Source organism: Phaseolus vulgaris, chromosome 9 (assembly GCF_051622355.1).
Source record: "Phaseolus vulgaris cultivar YP4 chromosome 9, ASM5162235v1, whole genome shotgun sequence".
NCBI lineage: Eukaryota > Viridiplantae > Streptophyta > Magnoliopsida > Fabales > Fabaceae > Phaseolus > Phaseolus vulgaris.
The window spans coordinates 17,066,151-17,079,627 of record NC_143506.1 but is presented as its reverse complement, the minus strand read 5'-3'; positions in this window follow the sequence as shown (position 1 = coordinate 17,079,627).

Sequence of the window (13,477 nt, the reverse complement as noted above, 5' to 3'; positions counted from 1 at the left end):
AGGGATATTCTAAGGACATGTTATGGATTCAACCTGAGTTGGAATATGATTAGGCACTTTTTAAGAATTGGATCAATGTTCTTAACATTCAAAAACTCACCAAAACACAAGTACCCAAGCCTAACTCACATAGAAACTCAAGAACACAACATATAGCAATTATACCTATGGAGGATGTGACAAAAATAGCAAACCAATTTGCACCGATTAAAATTGAATATGGTTGTAGGTAGCAGGTTACAGGTAGCAAGTTGCAGGTAGCAAGTTGCAGGTAGCAAGTAGCAGATTGCAGGTAGTAGGTAGCAGGTTACAGATTATAGGTAACAGGTTGCAGGAATCAGGTGTCAGGTAGCAGGTAGCAGGTTGCAGGTAGCAGGTTACAAGTAGCAGGTTGTAGGTAGCAAGTTCCATGTTACTGGTAGCAGGTTGTAGGTTGCAGGTAGTGGATTATAGGTAGCAAGTAGCAGGTTGCAGGTAGCAAGTAGCAGGTAGCAGGTTACAGGTAGTAGGTTGTAAATAGCAAGTTGCAGGTAAAAGGTAGCAGGTAGAAGGTAGTAGGTAGCAGGTAGCAGGTAGCATGTTGCAGGTAGCAGGTTGCAAGTAGCAGGTTGCAGGTAGTAGGTAGAAGGTAGCAGGTTGCGGATAGTAGGTAGCAGGTTGCAGATAGCATATAACAGGTAGCAGGTTACAGGTAGTAGGTTGCAGGTAGGAAGTTCCATGTTGCCTGTAGCAGGTAGCAGGTTGTGGATAGCAGGTAGTAGGTTGCAGGTAGCAGGTTGGAGGTAGCAGGTTGCAGGTAGCAGGTAGCAGGTTGCAGGTTGCTGTTAGCAGGTAGCAGGCTGTAGGTAACAAGTTTCATGTTGCAGGTAGCAGGTTGAAGGGAGCAGGTTGCAGGTAGAAGGTTGCAGGTTGCAGGTAGCCGGTTACAGGTAGCAAGTAGCAGATTGGATGTAGCAGGTAGCAGGTTGCAGGTAGAATGTTATAGGTTACAGGTAGCAGGTGTCAGGTAGCAGGTTGCAGTAGCAGGTAGCAAGTTGTTGGTAGCAGGTAGTAGGTAGAAGGTAGCAGGTTGCAGAGAGCAAGTAGCAAGTTGGAGATAGCTGGTTGCAGATAGCAAGTAACAGGTTGTATATAGTAGGAAGCTGGTGGCAGATAGAAGGTTTTCGGTAGCAGGTAGCAGGTTAAAGGTAACCAATTGTAGTTAGCAGTTTGCAGGTAGCAGGTAGCACATAACAAGTTGCAACTAAAACATTGCAGGTAGCAGGTTGCAATTAGTAGGTTGCAGATAGCAAGTACCAGGTAGTAATTTGCAGTTACCACATAACAAGTTACAGGTAACACATTTCAGGTAACGGGTTGAAGGTAGCATGTTTCAGTAGTAGTTGCATGTAGTAGGTAGCAGATTGCAGGTAGTAGGTTGTAGGTTGTAGGTAGCAGGTAGCAGGTAGCAGATTGCAAGTTGCAGGTAGCAGGTTGTCGGTAGCAGGTTGTCGGTAGCAGATTCGGGTGGCAGAGTCAGGTAGCAGGTTGTAGATATAAGGATGCAGGTAGCAGGTAGCAGGTTGTAGATAGAAGGATACAGGTAGCAGGTTGCATGTATCAGGTTCAGGTAACAAGTTGCAGGTAGCAGGTAGCAGGTTGCAAATAGCAGGTAGCAGGTGGCAGATAGCAAATTACAGGTAGCAGGTAGCAAGTTGCATGTAGTAGGTTGCAGATAGCAGGTAGTAGGTTGCTGATAGAAGGAAGCAGGTGGCTGATAGCAGGATGCATGTAGCATGTAGCAAGTTGAAGGTATCAGGTTGCAGGTAGCATGTAGCAGGTAGCAGGTGGCAGATAGCAGGTAGCATGTGGCAGATAGCAGGTAGCATGTAGCAGGTGGCAGATAGCAGGTAGCAGGTAGCATGTAACAAGTTGCAGGTAACAGGTTGCAAATAACATGTAGCAGGTAGCAGGTAGCAAGTGGCAGATAGCAGGTAACAGGTGGCAGATAGCAGGTATCAGGTAGCAGGTGGCAGATAGCAGGTAGCAGGTAGCATGTAGCAAGTTGCAGGTAACAGGTTGCAGGTAGCAAGTAGCAGGTAGCAGGTTACAGGTTATAGGTAGCATGTCGCATGTGGCAGATAGCAGGTAGCAGGTAGTATGTCGCAAGTTGCAGGTAACAGGTTGCAGATAGCATGTAACAGGTAGCAGGTGGCAGATAGCAAGTAACAGGTGGCAGATAGCAGGTAGCAGGTGGCAGATAGCAGGTAGCAGGTAGCATGTAGCAAGTTGCAGGTTAGAGGTTGCAGGTAGCAGGTTACAGGTTATAGGTAACAGGTAACAAGTTGCAGGTAGCAGGTTGCAGGTAGTATGTTGCATGTAGCAGGTTTCATGTAGCAGGTAACAGGTAGCAGGTAGCAAGTAGCAGGTAACAGGTAGCAGGTAACAGGTAGCACATAGCAAGTTGCAGGTAACATATTGCAGGTACTAGGTTGCAGTTAACTCGTTGCATGTAGCAGGTTGCAGATAGCAACTACCAGGTAGTGGGTTGCAATTATCACATAACAAGTTGCAGGTAACACATTCAAGGTAACGGGTTGCAGGTAGCAGGTTTGATATGATTCCAATAACATAATAGGGATATTCTAAGGACGTGTTATGGATTCAACCTGAGTTGGAATATGATTAGGCACTTTTTAAGAATTGGATCAATGTTCTTAACATTCAAAAACTCACCAAAACACAAGTAACCAAGCCTAACTCACATAGAAACTCAAGAACACAACATATAGCAATTATACCTATGGAGGATGTGACAAAAATAGCAAGAACAACCAATTTGCACCGATTAAAATAGAATATGGTTGTAGGTAGCAGGTTACAGGTAGCAAGTAGCAGATTGCAGGTAGTAGGTAGCAGGTAGCAGGTTACAGATTATAGGTAACAGGTTGCAGAAATCAGGTGTCAGGTAGCAGGTTGCAGGTAGCAGGTAGCAGGTTACAGGTAGCAAGTTGTATGTAGCAAGTTCCATGTTACTGGTAGCAGGTTGTAGGTTGCAGGTAGTAGAGTACAGGTAGCAAGTAGCAGGTTGCAGGTAGGAAGTAGCAGGTAGCAGGTAGCAGGTTACAGGTAGCAAGTTGTAAATAGCAAGTTGCAGGTAAAAGGTAGCAGGTAGAAGGTAGTAGGTAGCAGGTAGCAGGTAAAAGGTAGCAGATACCAGGTTGCAGGTAGCAAGTCCATGTTGTAAGTAGCAGGTAGCATGTTGCAGGTAGCAGGTTGCAAGTAGCAGGTTGCACGTAGCAGGTTGCACGTAGCAGGTAGAAGGTAGCAGGTTGCAGATAATAGGTAGCAGGTTGCAGATAACATATAACAGGTAGCAGGTTACAGGTAGCAGGTTGCAGGTAGCAAGTTCCATGTTGCCTGTAGCAGGTAGCAGGTTGTGGATAGTAGGTAGTAGGTTGCTAGTTGCAGGCAACAAGTTGCAGATAGCAGGTTACAGATAGAAGGTTCCAGGTTACAAAGATAAAACTTAAAAAAAAAACATGATTTTATCAATAATTTGATGTTAAAATAATACTTTTTATTATATTCAATAATAAATATAAAAAAAATATAATTGCATAAATTTTGAAACAACATAGAAAATAAATCAAAAGTGTGTTATTAAGGAAATAATAATTATCAAATTATACGCAATTATTGTATGATATTAACATAGGGGAAGAAAAGTCTACGATTAGTAAGGTCTACTACAAGAATACTGATAATATATTATATGGGTGGGACAACAGACACTATAGTGATATATTTGTACACAGGTTTCACCCACATCCACAGGGTGAAACTCCAGATTCTATTTATTATAACATATATGATTTTATTTATGAGGGAGCTTTTCCTCTTTGTTCAAAAAGGAGGAAAAACACTACTACGTTAGCACAACTGAGAGTTAGTCATGGCAGTAAAAATATTTCTCCAAATTTTTTTAGAAAAGGTGATTCTAAACTAATATACTTCAGATATGAGATAAGTGTTCAAGGAGGTATTTCGACAGCAATGACATTGGGGAAGACTTATACTCCATTTGCTCTTCAGGAAGAGATATGTTTTTCGGGTGGAAGCGACACTGCAGGCACCAAACGAAAATATTTATTCTCAAATTTGTACGTTTCCAAATATTTATTAAATATTTTCAATAATTTGATGTTAAAATAATACTTTTTATTATATTCAATAATAAATATATAAATAAATTATAATTGCATAAATTTTGAAACAACATAGAAAATAAATCAAAAGTTTCTTATTAAGGAAATAATAATATCAAATTATACACAAATATTGTACGATATTTTACGCAATTATATGAAATTAATGTAATAATGATAGAATCTCAAGATTATTGGATCTCTGCCTAATTAACTTGTAATTTGGAGAGAGAAAATCTCCATAAACTTGTAAATATTTTGAAATCTGGACGAAGATCAACCATTTTAACATTGGGGAAGAAAAGTCTAAGATTAGTAAGGTCTACTACAGGAATATTAATAATATATTATATAGGTGGGACAACAAGCACTATAGTCGTATAGGCAGTATCAATATTTTCATTATTGTATCAATATTTTCATTATTTGCATCTAATTGCGTAAATTATCGTACAATAATTGCGTATAATTTGATAATTATTATTTCCTTAATGAGACACTTTAAATTTATTATAATTTATTTATATATTTATTATTTAATATAATAACAATTATTATTCTAACATGAAATTATTGACAATATCATGTTTTTTTTAATTTTTATCTTTTGTAAAAAAAATATTTAAAAAATATTTGGATAAGTACAAATTGGAGTATGAATATTTTCAATATTGTATTGGAATGAAGATGAGACAAAAATATATACAAGTAACAATTATTATTCTAACATGAAATTATTGACAATATCATGTTTTTTTTAATTTTTATCTTTTGTAAAAAAAATATTTAAAAAATATTTGGATAAGTACAAATTGGAGTATGAATATTTTCAATATTGTATTGGAATGAAGATGAGACAAAAATATATACAAGTGTATGAAGACTTTCTGTCTCCAGATTAGAAGGTAATTAGGTAGAGATTCACTAATTATGGGATTCTATCATTTTTAAATTAGTTGAATATAATTGCATACAATATCGTAAAATAATTGCATACAATATTAAGACAATTTTGATTTATTTGCTGTGTTGTTTCAAAAATTTATGCAATTATCATTTATTTTTATATTTATTATTGAATATAATAAAAAGTATAATTTTAACATCAAATTATTGATAATATCATTTTTTTTTAGTTTTTAACTTTTGTAAAAAAATATTTATTAAATATTTTGATGCGTAGAGATGTGAGTATGAATATATTCATTATTGTATATGAATAAAGAAAAGACACAAATGTATAAGAGTAGACGAAGACTTTCTCTTTCCAAATTACTAGCAAATTATGTAAGGATGCAATAATCATGAGATTCAATAATTATTAAATTAATTGCATATAATTGCATACAATATAGTACAATAAATGCATACAATATTTGCGTATAATTTGATAATTATTATTTCCTTAATAAAATACTTTTGATTTATTTGCTATGTTGTTTCAAAATTTATGCAATTATAATTTATTTATATATTTGTTATTGAACATAATAAAATTTATTATTTTAACATCAAATTATCCATAATATCATGTTTTTATTTTTATTTTTTACTTTTGTAAAAAAAAATATTTAGTAAATATATACAAGTTTTTGGAGACCTTATCTTTGCAAATTACAAGCTAATTAGGTAGGGATCATGTAATCATGAGACTCAATCATTATTAAATTAGTTGCATATTACGTTTAATTTGATAATTATTATTTACTTAATATCACACTTTTGATTTATTTGCTATGTGTTTCAAAATTTATGGGATTCTATCATTTTTAAAAAGCATATTAGTTCAAAATAGTCTTTTCTAAAAAGTTTTGGGGATATTTTTTACTACCATGACTGACTCTTAATTGTGCTAACATAATAGTTTCTTTTACTTTTTTTTGAACTAAGAGGAAAACATCCCTCATAAATAAAGTCATATATCTTATAATAAATAGAATCTAGGGTTTCATTCTTTGGATGTGGGTGAAACCTATGTACAAATATATCACTATAGTGCTATTGTTCCACCCATATAATATATTATCAGTATTCCTGTAGTAGACATTTCTAGTCTTAAACATTTCTTCTCCAATATTAAAATGGTTGATGTTCCTCCAGATTTCGAAAGCACTACTCAATTTTGCTTCTTTTTAGGGTTGTTGTCTAACACATGCCTTGTGGGAAAATCTTCTCATCCATAATATTTAAATTTGTCACTAGTTCAGTTGTATAAGTATTAAACCATGTGATTTTGAAGGAATTAGGTATGGATCCACTAATCATAAGATTCTAACATTATTAGATTAGTTGCATATAATTGCGTACAATATTGTACAATATCGTATGGTAAATGCATATAATAATTGCGTATAATTTGATAATTATTATTTTCTTAATAAGAGACTTTTGATTTATTTTCTATGTTGTTTCTAAATTTATGCAATTATAATTTACTTATATATTTATTATTGAATATAATAAAAATTATTTTTTTTAACATCAAATTATTGATAATATCATGTTTTTTTTTAAAGTTTGATCTTTGTAAAAAAATGATTAATAAATATTTGGATGCGTACTAATGTGAGCATTAAATTAATTGTATATAATTGCGTGCAATATCCTACAATAATTGCGTTTAATTTGATAATTATTATTTATTTAATATCACAGTTTTGATTTATTTGCTATGTTGTTTCAAAGTTTATGCACTTATAATTTATTTATATATTTAATATTGAATATAATAAAAGTATTATTTAATAAATATAAGGATGGGTACAAATGTCAGTAGAAATAATAATTAGGAAATTATACGGAATTATTGTACGGTATTTTTCACAATTATATGCCTTTAATTTAATAATGATAGATTGCTATGATTTGTGGATCTCTACCTAATTAGCTTGTAATTTATATATATTTGTGTCTCATCTTAATTCCAATACAATAATGAAAATATTGATACTCACATTTTTACGCACCAAGATATTTATTAAATATTTTTTTACAAAAGATATTTTTAAAAAAAAACATGATACTATCAATAATTTGATGTTAAAATAATAATTTATATTATATTCAATAATAAATATATAAATAAATTATAATTGCATAAATTTTGAAACAACATAGCAAATAAATCAAAAGTGTCTCATTAAGGAAATAATAATGATCAAATTATACGGAAACATTGTATGCAATGAATGTGTGATATACCCAATTATATGTAATTATTTTAAAAATGATTGAATCACATGATTATTGGATCACTGCCTTTCATATTCATACTTACATTTGTACGCATCCAAATATTTATTAAATTTTTTTTTTTTACAAATTATAAAGAAAAACATGATACTATCAATAATTTGATGTTAAAATAATAATTTTTATTATATTCAATAATAAATATATAAATAAATTATAATTGCATAAATTTTGAAACAACATAGCAAATAAATCAAAAGTGTCTCATTAAGGAAATAATAATGATCAAATTATACGGAAACATTGTATGCAATGAATGTGTGATATACCCAATTATATGTAATTATTTTAAAAATGATTGAATCACATGATTATTGGATCACTGCCTTTCATATTCATAGTTACATTTGTACGCATCCAAATATTTATTAAATTTTTTTTTTTACAAATTATAAAGAAAAACATGATACTATCAATAATTTCATGTTAAAATAATAATTTTTATTATATTCAATAATAAACCTATAAGTAAATTATAATTGCATAAATTTTGAAATAACGTAGCTAATAAATCAAAAGTGTCTCAATAGGGAAACAATAATTATAAAATTATACACAATCATTGTATGCAATTATTGTACAACATTGTACGCTATTATATGCAATAAATTTAATAATGATTGATTTCCATGATTACTATATCCCTACCTGATTAGCTTGTAATTTATATAGAAATAGTCTCTAAACACTTGTATATATTTTTATCTCATATTCATTCCAATACAATATTGAACATATTTATACTTACATTTGTACGCATCTAAATATTTATTAAATGTTCTTTCTACAAAAGAAAAAAAATTAAAAAAAAATAACATTATCAATAATTTCATGTTAAAATAATAATTTTTATGATATTCAATAATAAGTATATAAATAAATTATAATTACATAAATATTGAAACAACATAACAAAAAAATCAAAAGTGTCTTATTAAGGAAATAATAATTATCAAATTATACACAATTATTGTATAAAATTATTGGACGATATTCTACGGAAATATATGTAATTAATTTAAGAATGATAGAATCTCACGTTATATGTCATGTTTTTTTTTTAATTTTTATCTTTTTAAAAAAAAATATTTAATAAATATTTAGATGCGGACAAACGTGAGTTTGAATATTAAAATGAGACACAAATATATAAGTTATAAGGAAACCATATTTCTTGTAACCCTTTATATGCATTACCATCTTTTTCTATTTCTTTTTGTTTAAAATTATTATTTCTAATTAATAAATTTTCTCTTTCGATGTGCAGCTTTAACTAAAACTGCTTCTTTTCCTGCACAATAGAATTAATAGTTTATATTTAGTTATGAAAGTAATTATAAAATTTAATATTTCAAGAAATCAGAAAATGTAACCTAACCTTGAATTCTATTATTGGCCTGATTTTGGTGTCTGCAATGTCGCTCCCACCCGGAAATAAATCTCTTCCTGACGAGCAAATGGAGTATAACTCTTCCCATTGTCATTGCTGCTGAAATACTTCCTTGAAATCTTATCTCATATATGAAGTATATTAGTTTTAGAATAACCTTTTCTAAAAAAATTTGGGAAAACTTTTGGTTGTACAAATATATCACTATAGTGCGTGTTGTCTCACCCATATAATATATTATCAGTATTTCATTCCTGTACTAGACCTTACTAACCTTAGACCTTTCTTCTCCAATGTTTAAATAGTTAATAATTTTTTCTTTTTTAGAGGCCGTGGGAACTGTCCCATATATGTCTACTAGCAAAATCTTCCAAACACTTGTATATATTTGTGTCTTGTCCTCATTCCAATACAATAATGAAAATAATAATTTTTATTATATTAAAAAATAAATATATAAATAAATAATAATTGTATAAATTTTGAAAAAACATAGCAAATAAGTCAACAGTGTCTAATTAAGGAAATAATAATTATCAAATTATACGCAATTATTGTATGCAATTATTGTACGCAATTATATGCATTTAATTTAATAATGATAGAACCTCATGATTATAATTTATTTATATATTTATTATTGAATATAATAAAAATTATTATTTTAACATCAAATTATTGATAAAAGTTTTTTTTTTAAGTTTTATCTTTGTAAAAAAAATGTTTAATAAATATTTGGATGCGTACTAATGTGAGTATGAATATTTTTATTATTGTATTGGATTGAAGATGAAACACAAATATATACAAGTGTATGAAAACTTTCTCTCTCCATATTAGATATTAGAAGCTAATCAGGTAGAGATCCACTAATCATATGAGTATATTATTATTAAATTAATTGCATATAATTGCGTACAATATGTTACAATAATTACGTACAATAACCTACAATAATTGCGTTTAATTTGATAATTATTATTTTCTTAATAACACACTTTTGACTTGTTTACTATATTGTTTCAAAAGTTATGCAATTATAATTTATTTATATATTTATTATTGAATCTGATAAAATGTATTATTTATGTTTTATCTTTGTAAAAAAATATTTAATAAATACTTGGTGTGAACTAATGTGAGTATGAATATTTTTATTATTGTATTGGAATGAAGATGAGACACAAATATATACAAGTTATAGGAAAACCATATTTTTTGTAACCCTTTATATGCATTACCATATTTTGTAAAAAAAATATTTAATAATTATTTAGATCGGTAGAAATGTGAGTATAAATATTTTCATTATTGTATTGGAATGAAGATGAGACACAAATATATACAAGTGTATGGAGACTTTCCCTCTCCAAATTAGAAGTTTATTAGGTACAGATCCACAAATCATAGGAGTCTATCTCTATTAAATTAATTACATATAATTGTGTATCAAATCCTACAATAATTGTGTATAATTTGATAATTATTATTCCCTTAATATGACACTTTTGATATATTTTCTATGTTGTTTCCAAATTTATCCAATTATAATTTATATATTTATTATTGAATATAATAAAAAGAATTATTTTAACATCAAATTATTGATAAAATCATATTTTTTTTTAGTTCTGTCCTTGTTAAAAAATATTTAATAAATATTTGGATGCGTACTAATGTGAGTATGAATATTTTTATTATAGTATTGGGATGAAGATAAAACACAAATATATTCAAGTTCTAGGGAAACCATATTTCTGGTAACCCTTTATATGCATTACCATATTTTGCAAAAAAAATATTTAATAAATATTTCAATTCGTACAAATGTGAGTATAAATATTTTCATTATTGTATTGGAATGAAAATGAGACACAAATATATACAAGTGTATTGAGACTTTCTCTCTCGAATTTAGAAGCTAATTAAGATCCACTAATCATAAAAGTCTATCATTATTAAATTAATTGTATATAATTGCGTGCCAAATCATATAGTAATTGCGTATAATTTGATCATTATTATTCCTTTAATTTGATACTTTTGATTTATTTGTTATGTTGTTTCCAAATTTATGCAATTATAATTTATTTATATACTTATTATTGAATATAATAAAAAGTATTTTTTTAACATCAAATTATTGATAAAATCGTGTTTTTTTAAGTGTTATCCTTGTAAAAAAATATTTGGATGCTACTAATGTGAATATGAATAATTTTATTATTGTATTGGAATACAAGTTCTAAGGAAACCATATTTCTTGTAATCCTTTATCTGCATTACCATATTATGTAAAAAAAAACATTTACTAAATATTTTTGGATGCTTACAAATGTGAGTATAAATATTTTCATTATTGTATTGGTATGAAGATGAGACACAAATATATACAAGTATATGGACACTTTCTCTCTCCAAATTAGAAGATAATTAGGTAGCGATCCATTAATCTAAGGAGTCTATCATTATTAAATTTATTGCATATAATTGTGTACAATATTTCACAATAATTGCGTACAAAATTCTACAATAATTACGTATAATTTGATAATTATTATTTGCTTAATATGACACTTTTGATTTATTTGTTAGGTTGTTTCCAAATTTATTAATTTATAATTTATTTAAATACTTATTATTGAATATAATCAAAAGTATTATTTTAACATCAAATTATTGATAAAATCATATTTTTTTTTAGTTCTGTCCTTGTTAAAAAATATTTAATAAATATTTGGATGCGTACTAATGTGAGTATGAATATTTTTATTATAGTATTGGAATGAAGATAAAACACAAATATATTCAAGTTCTAGGGAAACCATATTTCTGGTAACCCTTTATATGCATTACCATATTTTGTAAAAATAATATTTAATAATTATTTGGATGGGTAAAAATGTGAGTATAAATATTTTCATTATTGTATTGGAATGAAGATGAAACACAAATACTTACAAGTGTATGAAGACTTTCTCTATACAAATTAGAAGCTAATTAGGTAAAGATCCACTAATCATAAGAGTCTATCATTATTAAATTAATTATATGTAATTGCATACCAAATCCTACAGTATTAATTATATATAATAAAAGGTATTATTTTAAGATCAAATTATTGATAAAATTAGTTCGAGCATGCGCTGCTCGACATCAGCCCGGGCCCGCTCGACTCAATACCAACTTTGGCCCACTCGGGTCGACATTGGCCCGGGCCTGGATGACTCGACATTGACCCGGGCCTGGATGACTCGACAATGGCTTGGGCCCGCTCTGCTCGACATCAGCCTTGGTCTGGTTGTCTGGATATCGGCCCGGGCACGCTCGACTCCATATCGAACCCGAAAGACTCATCTCGACATGGGCATGGACCGGCTCGAGTAGACATTGGCCCGGCCAACTCGGCTCGATATCGGACCCGGCTAACTCAATATCAGCCACTCAGCTCGACTTAGCCCAGGGTTGACTAGGCTCGACTTTGGTCTGAAACGACTTGGTCGACTTTGGCCCATACCGACTCGATTCGACTTGGGCCCTAACAACTCAGGTTTACGTGGACTTGGGCCGACTTGACTCAACCTGGGCCCGGATTGTCTTGGTTCAACCTGGATCGCGCCATGTCAAAATCCAACCCAGACGACTCGACATTTGCACGGGCCTGGACAACTCGACATCAGCCCGGGCCCGGACGACTCAACATCGGCCCAGGCCCGGACGACTCAACATTGATCTGGGCCCTCTCGGCTCGACATCGGCCCAGGCCTAGACGGCTACTCATCAGGCCCGGGACCATACAACTCTACATTGGCCCGGTCCCGTACGACTCAACATCGGTACGGGCCCGTACGACTAAACATCGGTACGGGCTCATACGACTCGACATCGGCCCGGGCCTGTACGACTCGACATCGGCCCAATCCCGTATGACTCAAAATCGTCTTGGGCCCGTACGACTCGATTACCTCCAGGCCCGTATGACTCGACATCGGCTTCCGCCCATTCGACTCGACATCGGCCCGGGACTGTAACACCCAACATCGGCCCAGGCCCGTACGACTCGTCATCAACACAGGCTCGTACGACAGGAGATCAGCCCGAGACCGTACGACTTGAAATCGACACGGGCCCGTATGACTCGAGATTGGCACGGGCCCGTACGACTCGACATCGGCCCGAGCCCGTACGACTCGCCATCGGCATGATCAGATTGACATTGGCCCGGGCCCGCTCGGCTAAATATCAACCTTGGCCCGCTCAAATATAAATCGCCTTCGGCCCGGGCCCATACACTCGACAACGACCCGAGCCCGATCGACTCGGCATCAATTCGGGCGTGCGCTGCTCGAAATCAGTTCGAGCGTGCGCTGCTCGACATCAGCCTGAGCCCGCTCGACTCAATATCAACTTTGGTTCGCTCGGCTAGACATTGGCCCGGGCCTGGACGACTCGACAATGGCTTGGGTCCGCTTTGCTCGACATCAGCCTTGGTCTGGTTGTCTGGATATCGGCCCGAGCACGCTCGACTCCATATCGAACCTGAAAGACTTATCTCGACATGGGCATGGACCGGCTCGAGTAGACATTGGCCCCGCCGACTCGGCTCGATATCGGACCCGACTAACTTAATATCGACCACTCAGCTCGA